Source organism: Mustela putorius, unplaced genomic scaffold (genome assembly GCF_011764305.1).
Source record: "Mustela putorius furo isolate JIRA1106 unplaced genomic scaffold, ASM1176430v1.1 tig00003909_pilon_pilon_pilon, whole genome shotgun sequence".
NCBI lineage: Eukaryota > Metazoa > Chordata > Mammalia > Carnivora > Mustelidae > Mustela > Mustela putorius.
Window position 1 is genome coordinate 33,196,088 of NW_025422057.1, and position 14,309 is coordinate 33,210,396.

A 14,309-nucleotide genomic window follows, 5' to 3' on the forward strand; every position below is an offset into this window, starting at 1 on the left:
AGAACTCACCAGTCTGGGTGAGAGTAAGAGCATCCAAGCCTAGTCCAAGGGCAAGGTCCTGAGCTGGAGAAAAAGAAGGTTGTTTTGGTGATGAACGCAGGGCAGAGATTGTTGTCAGCCTGCTGCCCTTGAACATGTGTAAGTTAGAAGGGGTAAGAAGAATCTACTTTCGGGTCCCTGGAACAAAGGATCTTCTTTCTAGGTTAGCGGCCATTATGGCCTTGCACGTGGGTGCTATGAGGAACTGTGCCCAGCGCTGTGGTACCAGAACTGCCATGGAGATACAACAGCGTCCCTGTCCAAGCCCGTGATTCATACATCACCAAAGGCCCTGGGTTTTCCAGCAGGAGCAGCTCGATATTAGTGGCCCAGCCACAGTGACAGCCACACAGAGGAGTTGGCAATGATCCCAGCAGAGAGCCAGAGCACAAGAGAAGGGAGGTGAGGTCCTGGTGTGTGTTAGGGAGCACATGTGCGAAGTTCTCCAGGAATCCTCAGATCAGGACCGGGGCTTTGTGGAGGGGCTGGAGTTTCTGGGAGAGCCGATGAAAGCAGAGGGAGAGAGGAACAGCCTGTGCTGGTTCTGATCCCAGCTCTCCCCTCAGGCTGGCTGTGGCCTAGGAAACACGCATTATGCAAGTAAACAAATCATTATTATGAGCCTCAAAAGCTCCAGCTTAGCCCTGCCTCCCTTTTACAAACACTGACACATGCAAATGGGTGTCAGTTCTTGTTTGTGTGTGTGTGTGCGCGCGCGCGCGTGTGCTCGCGTGCCTGTGTACACATGGTTGTGATGTAAAATGTTGCTTACAATCAGTCTAGGACCAAAAAAAGAGAAAGAAAAAGAAAACGCTTTATCAGAGGATGAGAAAGATCTTCACCCACCCCAGGAGTCTGTGAAATTGCTGAAAAATGTTGATCTCAATTCCAAAAGAATTCACTTTCTGATTGAGGGCAGTAAGTAGACTGATCAGAATATCATTTCTTTATAGCTGTGTGACCTTGAGCAAGTTGCTTGGCTTCTCTGTGCCTCATTTTCTACATTGATAAAGTAGTAGTAATGCCATCTTTACATTGTTGGTATTAGAATTCGTGATAATGCTCGTGGAAGGCATGTCACAAAGAAGGCATTCGGCTACTGATAGTTCTGCCAGAAATTAGATGGGAAGTGGGCAAGGGCAGTGAGCAGAGGACCAGATTTTAAAGATTACTTAGAAGGAGTGTGTCACCGAGGACTCTTTGGTAGAAAGTGTCAGACATTGATTTTGCCAGTCTTAGCATAAAAGGCCCTCATTGCCATGGTGATAGAGTGACTCGCAGAATCCGAGGATGGTCTGTCTAAGCAGATTTCAGAAAGGAGAAACTTGTGGGAGCTTGAGGATCTAGGCGGCAGGAGACAAGAGACAAGTTCCTCAGGTGAATCCACTCCAACCAGTTCTTGTCCCCATGTTCCTCCCCAGAGGAGAGAGCCGGGTGGGCTGAGCTGGAGTCTGGTACCCACCCATCTGCTACGGGAACAGACACCTGGGCAGCAATCCTACCAAGTGAGGATGCAGTGGGAGAGGTGTAGCACCCCAAAGGAAACTTTGGTCTTACTACCAAGAGCAGAGAGGAGGGCTAGATAGGTAAAACCAAGGGACACTCACTAGGGGACGGTATGTGTGCTAGCATCTGTTAGCCAATATTGTATCCCTTGGCCCCAACCTATCACCCCAACCAAACAACCATATAATTTTTAAGAGAATGACCAGAGGACAATTTAGACAAACAGATACGGGTAATTTCTCAAAAGACAGTTAAACCCTTGTGTCCTGACTATGGAATTGGGGACTTTTTGACTCCTATGGTCCAACTTTGGCCAAGAGAGGAGTTAGAAGACAATAGGAATAAAGTTGACACTTAAAGAATGCATATTTTGTGCCATCTGCTGTTCTAAGCCCTTTATGTAATTAATTCATTTACTCCTCGTAACAATCTAATGGGCTAGATATTTATTATTATTGTTGTTGCTGTTATTATTTCCTCTCCACTTACAGAAAAGAAAACTTAGGGCCAGGAGATGAAGTAGTGTGCCCAGGGTACTTAGCTCGTGAGGAGTGGCACTGGGATCTAACCCAGGCATCTGAGTCTGATGTCCATGGTGTTAGCCACTACAGGGCACTGTCTCCCCAAAGGGTCAGTGGGATGCGGGATTCTGGGTGCTGTTTTGGAGGTCCAAAGTGCCTCAGGGGGAAAGTGTGGCTCTTGTACTACAATTCCCAGCATGCAACTGGGCTATCATCTTAACCCCTTCCTCACCAAAAGTTCCTGGTGATCTTGAGTAAAAAAATTTTTAAGGGCAAATGTGGCAAAATCTGGTTTCCTTAAAGGATGACTATGCAATTGAGGCATGAATGCAGCTACAAGTGGAAGTAGAAGAGGAGAAGGTAAAATTCTAGTTTAAAATATCCTCTACGTTTTTTTTTTTAGTGTTACTGGAATTACTGTGGGAAAGACGGTTTTTATTTTTATTTTTTTTAAAGATTTTATTTATTTATTTGATAGACAAGAGTACACAAGTAGGCAGAGAGTGAGAGGAGGAAGCAGGCTCCCCGCTGAGCAGAGAGGCAAAGGCAGAGGCTTTAACCCACTGAGCTATCCAGGCGTTCCAGGAAAGGTGGTTTTTAAACTGACAAATGTTTACTGTGATAATATCACTAAGGGCGTTATAAAGCACCCATTCTCAAACTTTGTTGCACTTTGTAATCACTTGGAGAATTTCTAAAATACTTAATGCTGGGGTCACATCCCTAGAGGTTCTGATTTAATTGGCCTGGAGTATGACCTGGACATCGAGACTTTTAATTCTAAATTGTAGCAAATTTCTAAAGTGCAGCAAAATTTGAGAACCCTTGTTTTGAAGAAGAGAAATATTCAGGTGGGGTCATAAAGGTAAAGCAAAGTGTGACTCGCTCAGGGACCTTGTCAGGAAAATGACAGGGAGACAGAATAGACTATCAGGCAATGATTTTCAATCCTGGCTGCACGTAAAGATCACCAGGGAACTGTTTTTAAAAATTGCCTTATCCCGGACCAACTGAAGTAATATCTCTGAGGATGTATTCTGGTGAGAGAACTGAACCCCAGAACAGTGATTCTCGAAGTGTTCCCAGACCAGAACTTGGTAGAGCTAGAGATTCTTGGGCCCCATCCCTGACAAATGGAAACAGAAATTCTGGGGGAGCGCCCAGCATTTTAAATTTTCACAAAGCTCCGCAGTGGTTCTGATGCACTGTCAAGTTTTGATAACCACTGCCCTGGAATGGAGGCTCCATGGAGAAAAGAACTTGGTCTGACGTTTTCACCAATGATCCTAGGGAAGTGGTAGGTACAGAGAATGTGCTTTCCATAGTCTGTTCCATTAAGGGCCCTCAACGAACCAGGCCTCCCATTACTCATGTCCTTGTGCCCTCTCCCCTGGGAGCAGGACTGGCCCTCTTTAACCAACAAGATGAGCACAAGTGATATACTGCCAGTTCATGACCAGAGTCTTAAGAACTAGCAGCTTCTGCTTTCGTATTTTTAGAAGGCTTGATGTGCTTTATCAGTAGTCAGGCTGTTTGTGAGGAGGCCACATAAGAGTTAGAAATCCTGAGTCTCCATAGAGAGACACAGCCACCCCAGCACCCAGGCTGAGTTCAGCTCCAGCCAGGTTTAGCAGATGAATGCAGCTGCAAGAGAGACCAGTGGCAAGACCAACAGCAGGAACTCCCAGCTGAGCCCACACCAGATCAAAGAGCCATGAGCAAATAAAATTATTTTAAGCCAGGATGTGTTGGTTGGTTGGTTAATGTAGCAACAGGAAACATGAAACAATGCTCAATACATACCTGTTGAATTAATGGTGAAAGTGCTTTGGGGACACAGAGCCAGAACAGTCTCTCTCCTTTGTCAAAGGAGGAAAAAGAGGAGTTAAATAGAAAGCAGAGACATACTCGCCAGTTGACAAAAAGAATGGCTGAGGAGGGGACTTTGACCAGATGCCATTAATACCTTACTCTCAGCCCAGCAAAAGGCCCACAGTGCCCAGCCAAGAGCAGAAGTGTCAGATAACTAACTCTTGCTACCACACACTGACTACTGATTATATGCCAGGCATATGGATAAAACGTTTTTTCCAATATTAATTCTCAGCAACAAATATTACATATTTAAAATATATAATTAACTATGGGACGCCTGGGTGGCTCAGTTGGTTGGGCAGCTGCCTTCAGTTCAGGTCATGATCCTAGCGTCCTGGGACGGAGTCCCACATCGGGCTCCTTGCTTGGAGGGGAGCCTGCTTCTCCCTCTGCCTCCGTCTGCCAGTGTTCACTTTCTCTCTCTCTCTGACAAATAAATAAATAAAATCTTAAAAAAATAATAAAATATATAATTAACTCATATAATATTCTATATAATTGTATTATATATATTTGAGTTATATATTAATTCTTCTCAACAGATTTGCATAAGCACTATTATTACCCCATCTTACAGATAAGGAAACCATGTGACACTGGTGTGTCAGAACCAAGAACAAGAGAGAGAGGGTCAGTGGGCTCGTAAGGTGCTTGGAACTATTTACCTGCCCTTTTGATTGCTCTTCATTCATTGGTTCAACGTGTACTTCTTCATACTCTGTTATGCATGAGGCATTGGGGAACGCAAGGACACCTAAGTCTCTGTCTTCAGCCAATGGAATGAATACGGAGATTATAAGATGGTAGATAGCTCACTCTTCCTTTTTAGTTCTCACTTTGCTTCTTGGGGATGCAGCAGTAGAATTGTAGATACAGATAGATCTGAGTTCAAATTCTGACATTGCCTCCTACAGGCTGTGGGATCATGGTCAGTCACTTAGCCTTTGTCTCAATATCTTTGTGTGAAATCAGATTAATGTTGACTTCACAGGCTTTTGCCAACGGCTGGATGAAATCACGTCAATGGAAACACTTTATCAACTCTAGTCTTTTACAAGTATGAGGGGTTCTTTTGCTGTTCTAGTCATGTTTACTAAATTGAAATCAACCCTTCATCCCCAACAAGCTCCTTTTTTAAAAAAAAAATTTTAAAGATTTCATTTATTTATTTGAGAGAGAGACAGAAAGAGTACATGCTGGGGGAGAGACAGAGGGAGATGGAGAAGCAGATTCCCTGCTGAACGGGGAGCTTGCTCTCAGGACCCTGAGATCATGACTTGAGCCAAAGTCAGAAGCTTAAACGCTGAACTGACTGAGCCAGGCAGGCACCCCTTCCCCAGCTGACTCTTATCTCTGATTCTTTCCCCTTTTCATTCCCTTTAAGAGGATACAAGTAAAGGTAGCCAAGATTCGTTTTAATCTGGTGTGGTACAACAGGCAGACATGGAAATGACTGTCATGAAGGAAGAAGTTGCTGTACCCAGCCCTGGAGTATGAAACAGGAGGCAGGGCACACTGTGCAGGAAGTCCACATGAGGAAGCCCTAGGTACTATCAAGAGGCAGAAGTTATCAAGGGAAAATGTAGACAAGAACCTTTATTGTGCTAGTTTGAATAATCACGGTGGGCTTTGGGACGTGGGTGCTGTCCCCCATTATTGGGTACCTGCTTCTGGGATGATTAGGGCAGGTGGACATTGGCTCAGAGTAGGAGAGCCCAGTAGAGGCGATGGTTGGGGAGATGGACGCTGCCTTGGTTGGTTCACATATGACAGATATTCTCACAGCTGAGTCATTTACTATTTCTAGGAACTGGTTAACTCTGGCCGGGATAGTCCCTCCAGTATCAGGAAGACCACAGATGTCAAACCATCAGAGTAGAGAAAATAAGAAGATGTGTTTAATACACTCATCCAAACACTCCTCATCCTTCCAAACAACTGGCTGGGCTCTAAAACAACTAAGACCCGTGTGGAAGCCTGGGGAACCACCCCACTAAGAGTGGGTTAGGGTTAGGGTTAGGGTTAGTGGTCTGTAAGGAAGGGAGCAGGAGGGGCAGTGAATCCAGTGGGATTTTGGCTCTCACACTCTTTACCAAGATTCCAAGCCCGTCACAGAGTGAAACCCAGGTGAATGGGATGAAACGCAACAAGTTGTACTTCTTTAAAAAGCCTCCTTGAAGACAGGATCTGCAATTAATGAATCTTTCTAGTCCCTGGATTGAAGAAGGTGATGATGGTGCTGCTGTTGCTGACAGATAACACTTAGCAGGTGCTTACAGTGTGCCAGGCGCTGGTGTGGGGGCTTGGGAGCCATTACCCCATTTAATCGTAACACAGTTTGGCTACTGTTGACTCCTGATTTATAAATGAGGAAAATGAGGCATAGAGGCCAGGCAGCTTGTCCAAGATAAGAGGTCCACCTGGCTTGAAACAGAGACATCCACACTCTTCCTCACTCCACAGCACTGTCTCCTTGCTGCAGAGCGGTTTCCTGGAACAAAGGTGACCCCACCTTACTCATACAAGGATGGGCAGGCATTACGGGTATGGAACCTCTGGGAGTGATGGGTATTGGGCCCTTGTGCTGGTCTGGCCATGTACCCAGGGCTGATCCCATGGAGAGGTGGTGGCACTGAGATGTGTTAGAAAGAGAAGGGGCCAAGATCTGGTTCTATCTGGGATGAGCTGTAGGACCTCGTGTATAGCTCTTGACATCGAGGCTTTGCTTTTCAAAGGAAGTGCCAGGGCTGGGTGGGATCTAAGGATCCTGTACATGTGAATGGCCTCTGCCAGAAGTCCTGCTGGAGAGGTTATTGGAAAGGCAGGGAGAGTGTTGAGCAGGTTCTTGAATGTACAACAACAAGTTACTAGTAGCTCTAGGTGCCCTGAGTTGTGCTAACATTTGCCTGGTTGCCTCCTGCTTCACCGTGGCTATAGCTGCCGGACTGGAGATGCCAACATCCTGAAACTCTTGGAACCTCTACACACAATGAGGAATTGTCCTGCCCCAAAGCTCTTAGCATTCCCGCTGAGAAGGAATAAAAGAAGTTCTCATAGTGGGAACATAAAAAACTTCCTTGTGTATTTTTCTGAACATTAATCAATAATCCATTAACCCAAGGAAGCTGAATGCTCTACACACAGAATCCAAAACAACTGACAGATATCCCCTGGCAAGAAATGTGGAAGGGCTGTGTGGCCGTGGACAGGCATTTTGTTTCCTCAGGTCTCAGTTTCTTCATCTTTCTTACACTAACATTCTAGAACTTCCAAACTTTTCTCCTCAAGCAGGAGAAATACTTTATCAAAACAGAAGCTTGAGGGGCGCCTGGGTAGCTCAGTGGGTTAAGCCGCTGCCTTCGGCTCAGGTCATGATCTCAGGGTCCTGGGATCGAGTCCCGCATCGGGCTCTCTGCTCAGCAGGGAGCCTGCTTCCCTCTCTCTCTCTCTCTCTGCCTGCCTCTCTGTCTGCTTGTGATCTCTGTCTGTCAAATCAACAAATAAAAAAAAAAAAAAAAAAATCTTAAAAAAAAAAAAAAACAAAAAAAAAACAGAAGCTTGAAAAGACTTTGTTTTCTTCATTTTGTGTATAGTACATGCACGTACCACTGTTAAACAAAATGCCCATGGCAGTGTTTATTTTATTTTTTTTTAAAAGCTTTTATTTATTTATTTGAGAGAGAGAGAATGAAAGCAAGAGACAGAGCATGAGCGGAGGGGGAGGGGAAGAAAAAGGAAGAGCGGGAGGGGGAGAAGCAGACTCCCCATTAAGCAGGAAGCCTGATGTGCGGCTCAATCCTAGGATCCCAAGATCATGACCTGAATCAAAAGCAGACACTTAACTGACTCAGCCACCCAGGCACCCTGCACATGGTGAAGAATAAACCAAAATACAAAAGCATACTTCACCGAGTATATTGACTGTAGTTAACAATACCATACTGCATATTTGAAAGTTGCTGGGAGAGTATATCTTAAAAGTTTTCATCCCAAGGAAAAAAAACTCTTTTGTGGCTTTATATGGTGACAGGTGTAGATTACGTAGATTAATTGTGGTGATCATTTTGCAAATCTTTGTATAAATGTCATTATGTTGTATGCTGGAAATGAATGTACTATTCTAGGTCAATTGTACCTTAATTTTAAAAAAGTGTACAGAAGCAAATGATCCAAGAATATTTTTAATAAACTCTGATTTTAGCTATTTAACATTTTCTCTAGAAATGTATTTGAATATTTCAGAGCCGAACACCAAAAAATGCATGGAAGATCTCGGTAGGCTGCCCTTCTTACCTGCTAGACTTGAATAGCAAAAAAAAGGTTGTTAGTGAATAAAGCAAGCATAATTCTCAGTCATGAAGAAGATGAATGAAATTGAGCCAGAAATATGATTTGGGGGTACTAAGGGAAAGCAATGCCTCTGAGAGGCGTTGCCATAGGGAGGACTTGTTTATTAGAATATAAATCTGAAAATATGATTATTCTCCTTTCTTCTACTACTTTATGCCCGAATCACTACCACGGTAGTTATTAACAGTCATTTTTTTCCTTAAAGGAGACACTTCTTCACCATTTCAAGGAGACCATTAAGTGCTTTTATGTTTAGTTATTTTGGTTTAAGATTCTGAAATTGAAGGCGAAACCTGCAACTAGACTGTTCGTGCTTTGGAAATGTGAACATCATGATGCTGGATTTCAAGCTTGTTGCTTTTGCCTTATCCCTTTAGAAAGGCCCTGTTTTGTTTTGTTTGGCTTTGTACTCTTGTTCTGGAAGAACTGAGAGCTTTCCATTGCTGCCCGTGACTTGTGGCCTGTACTACACCCATTAAGTTGCCGTAGGAATGATGATCCCAGAAGCTTGGAATTTAACCCCAGAACATGGCAAGGGAATGACGGAACTGGTTATGACCGTAGGATTAGTGCCCTGCTGATCTGGAGTAGGGAGAAACATCGGCAGCAGGGGAGCCTCAGGCTTCTGCACCAGCCCCTCTCCTGGCCACACACTTAGCATTGCCTGGACCGCTCCCAGTGGTGGAGCCAGGGAGACGGAAGAACCAGAACTTACTGGACCAGTTGATCATCTTACCTGCTCTGCGTGCCAGGCATTATCATCCTCACTCTGTAGATGAGAAAACACAAGCTCCCAGAAGTTCAGTGACTTGCCCAAGGCCATTTAGTTTGGCTTCAAACTGACTTCTGTCATCTTCTTCCAAGATGTTTATAATAGGATTCTCTAGTTTTGATGTATATGAAATTATGGGCAGTTCTAGAGCCCTTCCTTGTCCACGTGAGGTGAGTACTGTGTAAGATATCCGTAGAGTGTATGGCATTTGGGGCATGGAAATGAGTGAGGTTGATCCAGCCCTGGCTCTGGAGGCTCTCAGGGGATTCCTAGGGGAACTCTTGGGTCATCCCAATCTAGTAGGATGCAGTCTAGTGTCGTGGTTATGGCTCAACTCCTGGTGTTGACATTTACTGGCTGCATGACCTTGGGAAAATGTTTAAACTTCCTTATCCTCAGTTTTCTCACCTATAAATTGGAGATACTGGTACTCATCTCACAGGATCTTTATGAAGAGGAATAGAGATAACTATGTACAAGCTTAACGCACAGCAAGTTCTTATCATTCGGATCTGTCTCTCAGTCTCCGAGGTACCCCTACGAGAGCATCCCTCCTGAAGCTGTCAGAATGAGTGAGGGAAGGGGGCACCTGGGTGGCTCAGTGGGTTAAGCATCTGCCTTTGGCTCAGGTCATGATCCCAGGGTCCTGGGATGGAGCCACGCATTGGGCTCCCTGCTCAATGGAGAACCTGCTTCCCCCTCTCCCTCTGCCTGCCACTCTGCCTACTTGTGCTCTCTGTCTGTCAAATCAATCAATCAATATTTAAAAAAAGAATGAGTGAGGAGAGAAATCAGGCCTGGCCCTGGGGGAGAACAGGCTGGAGTGGCTGCCTTCCCAACCCAGGCTCTACTCACAACCCCAGGCCTCTGTGATGGGTTTCCTCTGGTTAGTTTGAGGGTAAATCAGAGGATCCTGAAGAAACACGGTCCAGTGGTGGCCTTCCTTCCTATCCCCACTCTAGAGAGCAGCCAGATTTCAGAGGGGCTCTCAAATGATGTCATCAACTCTCTGAGATGGTTGTTCAGGTTTTTCTAGGAAAACCCCACTTTCCCCTTTTGTCACTTTTCTGGACCTACGTTGAAGTGATTTGTGATGGACATGGACCCTCCTTTTTTTTTTTTTTTTTAAGATTTTATTTATTTATTTGACAGAGAGAGATCACAAGTAGGCAGAGAGAGAGGAAGAAGCAGGCTCCCTGCTGAGCAGAGAGCCCAATGTGGGGCTTGATCCTAGGACCCTGGGATCATGACCTGAGTCAAAGGTAGAGGCTTTTACCCACTGAGCCACCTAAGTGCCCCAGACATGGGCCCTCCTGAAAGGGACTGTTCATCATCTGATATTTGACTATAATCATGCCACTCAGATTAGAACTAAGTAAATGCTGGATTTTTTTTTTTTTAAACTGTGAACAATTGAATCTTATTCTTACTCAGCATAATTATCTAAGTTCATTCATTCAACAAATGTGTGCTAAGTGTGATTTCTAGGTGAGGCACAGCCCAGCACTGGACATTCAGTACAGGGCAAGACCCACAGAGTTCTGCCTTCGGGCATCACATAGTCTAGAGGAAGGGTCAAGAATTAAATAAGAGGAAGCACTTGGGGACCAAAGGCAGTGTCAGGGGAGAGTCAGGTCGGTGGAGCAGTGATAATAGCACAGAGACTCGACTAAGGTGTCAGAAACGTTTATACTAAACCCAAAGGGCTCCGTTTCTGTTTTGGTCCATCCTGACAGCCTCCCCAAGGTCCCCAGATTCCTTGTGGATGCTAGGTGGCTCTCTACTGAAAGGGTCCCACTGTAGCACATGTGTCCCTCTGCTCCCAAAGATCTGGGAAAACTCCTCTATCCTTGGCCTCTGAATCCTCCCCACAATGGCCAAGGCTTCTGAGGGATGGTTTCTAGGGTAAACCAGGGAACACAGACCATAATGTGAAACAAGAGAAAAATATGAGAGGAAAAGGTTTTTATGCCTCTGTTAGGAAAGTTCTCTTCTAATCTCTTAGATTTTCTACCTGAGCCCTGAAAAATAAACTGAAAAAAGGCAGATTAATAATAGTTTTTTTAAGAAACAGAATTTAATTATATACTTATGCACAGGACTTCACAAACAAGCATGACTTAAGGAGGTGTTAGAATTTGGGGTTCAGGTATCACCTTAACAAATGGTGACACTGTCTGGAAAAGAGGTTAGACAAAGGAAAATGGGTTTGGGGCTTCTGGAATGTGGATAAGTTATAAGAGGAAACAGATGGTAAATAAGAGTTGTTTAGGGGCACCTGGGTGGCTCAGTCAGTTAGGTGTCTGCCTTTGGCTCAGGTCATGACCCTGGGGTCCTGGAATCAAGCCCCTATATAGCTCAGCAGGGAGCCTACTTCTCCCTCTCCCTTCCTGAGCATGCTCTCTCTGTCTGTCTGTCTGTCTCTCTCTCTCTGTCTCTCTCTCTTTGGCTTTCTACTCAAATAGATAAAATCTTTTTTTTTTTTAATAAAAAAGGTCTAATAAGGTTTGTTATATAGATAAGAGTCCTCTCAGGTGGTAAGAATTGTCCCAGAACATTTCTTTCTCTGGTACTGGGGAGGTAGGCACATTCACAAGTGAAAATTTATATTACACTTACAAAGGGAAATGTGTGCCCTGCATTTAGACAGGAAGGGAAAGGGCAAAGAGATCATTCCTTTCAGCTCAAAACAAACCTTATTCCAAAGTGGTATATATTGGGGTAACATACTCTGATCTCTTTCACTGGTCCTGTGTGGGTATTGAGCACTGTGCTGAAAACTTTTCACATATCTTTCATTCCATCGTTTTATTCCTCATTATAACTCTGTGAGGCTGGTGTTCTTAGGCCCATTTTTCAGGTCAGGGAACTGAAACAGCGTTGCTCCTAAAAAGGGGTATTTAAAAAGAAGTAAGAACTGGGACCCTTGGTAGGAATAGCAAGTCCTCCTCACCTGGGAATATGGATCCCAGGAAGAGCTCCATCAGCAGGAACTGAGTAGAGCAGAGAGGGAAGGTGTGAAGACAGGAGGAAGGGGAGGAGGGAAGCCCCTCAGCTAGTCTCTCCCAACTTATCAGGACCCTTCCAGGCTCTCCTCCCACAAACCCCAGTCCCAGTCCAGCTGGCTGCACCCTCCTCTCTTGTACCTGCCTGCTCCCAGGAATTTGGGGGGCGTGGTGGCTGGTTTCCACCACTCTCCCTGGTCCCTAAAATCCTGATCCTCAGGTACTTGACAAAATACAAGGAATACTTCACAGTATTAGCATTAAACATCGATGTCCAAAAAAAACAATAATCTATTAGCAGCAGCAGAATTCGATTCCCTCTACAGGCGGAGTAAACCTGAAGCAAAATGTAAAGTTGGTTTTCATCCTTTTTTGTATTTCTTTTCTCCTTCCCACCTGGCCACACACCAACAGGGCCCTTCAACCTGGGTTTGCTATTCTATCTCCCTGTCTTAGCTACTAGGAAATTATCTGATAGGATACGATGTATGAATGACACGAAGTGGTTCCTCTAAGGCCATTTGTATCAAAATAGGGCACAGCTGCTTTAAGCTAGTGGATTTTGGACTGCATTTTTTGGACTGTGCATCGAATTCCCTAAACTTTCCCTCTCCCTGCCTCTCCACCCCATAAATACACTTTGACCAGAACAACTCCACATGTTCACTACGATTCAGGGTCCCACTGAATTTCATTTGAGTGATCAGTTATTTAGAAGATGCCCTGAGCCCAAAGAAATGAAGGTTAAAAATGGCAATTGTGCTGTCAAGAACTCCGAAGCTACTAAACACATTAAGGGTCCCCATTCTGCTCTTTCCAGCTGTGCAGTCTTGTGCACATCACTTGATTTCATGGAGCCGTGGGGTCCACGCTTATACCCCAACTTTGTTGGACAGTTGGGAACAGTATGAGAAATCCTATAAAGGGACATGTATTTGTGAAAGATTGCTGTGAACCATTTTTCAGGCATTGCCAGCATGCGATGGAGGAAAAGTTTGGGGGCCATGGGGGGAACCCCTGAACTCCTCAAATCATGCTGATTAAGTGGCCACATAGTCACATGACTATTGATTTAACTCTTACTGTAGGAACACTGGCTTCCTCATTGACTTAAACTCCTTGCATTTGTCAAAATTCCTTTTGCTGCCCATCTGGTTCTCCAGTGTCTAATCAAAATTTGGAAGTTTTGTGAAAACTCAGCAAGAACACTTTTTATGGAATGTTTTCTCCAGGGGAGCAGATTGTGCTGCCCTCCGGGTTAGTCCTCAAACGAATTCAGCTCTCGGCCCTGTAGCCCTCATGCGGAAAGGCAAGGAAAGCAAAGCTGAGCTGTGGGGAACAGTGCCAATTGGACTGCCTCATGCTTCTGACTCATTAGCATGTCAACAGAAGCATCTCCTCTCTCCCCATATTTTTTGCAGGAAATGTTATTAGTGAAGCAAGGTCCAGGCAGAAGTATTGCACTGACATTGTGATCAGGCTTAAAGACAAAGCAGAGAGAGACATCCACATATGCCTCGGTCACTGGATCAAAGAGAAAAAAATAGCATTAGAAAAAAATGGGAAGGGAAAGTCTAGGTTCCCAAAGCGCAAATATCACATGATAATAGATAACTATTCCCTACTAAACCTTTGCTGTTCTTGACATTGTGCTTCTACAGAAATTAACTTGTTGAATCTGTGATTGCTGTAAAGTCAGGGTAGGCTAACGGCCATCACAAAAATTCCCCAAATCTCAGTGACTTAATAGAGTAGAGGCTGACTGCTTACTCACAGGCCACCCTCCTCAGGGCCTTGGAGTCCTTCACTGGACTCTGCCTCCCAGCAGCAGAAGAGGGGAGAGGGAGAGAGTGCAAGCGTGGAGGTTCTGGAGCAAGATTTTCTTCAGGTCTAGCCCTGGTTGTGGTGTGTATCACTTCAGCCCGCATTCCTTTGGTCTGAACTCAATCTCATTGTCCTTTATGGAGAAAAAGGAGACAAGATTTGGGGACTACACAGCATGTGCTATAACAACCATGGCATCCTTTCTCAAAGATTTTTTGAGATTCCCTTTTTTAATAGCCTCTGCTGTGTTGTGGCTGCAGGGACATCTACCATAGTGTAGATTTGGGGACAGGGAATTAAACCCTACACCATTACCTCCATTTTGCACTGGACAGTAGTAACCCCACAATGTCACCTGTTGCTTCATTTCCCTGTTCTGTGTTCCAGGCACGTAGAACCCTAAATAACCCTGTAATC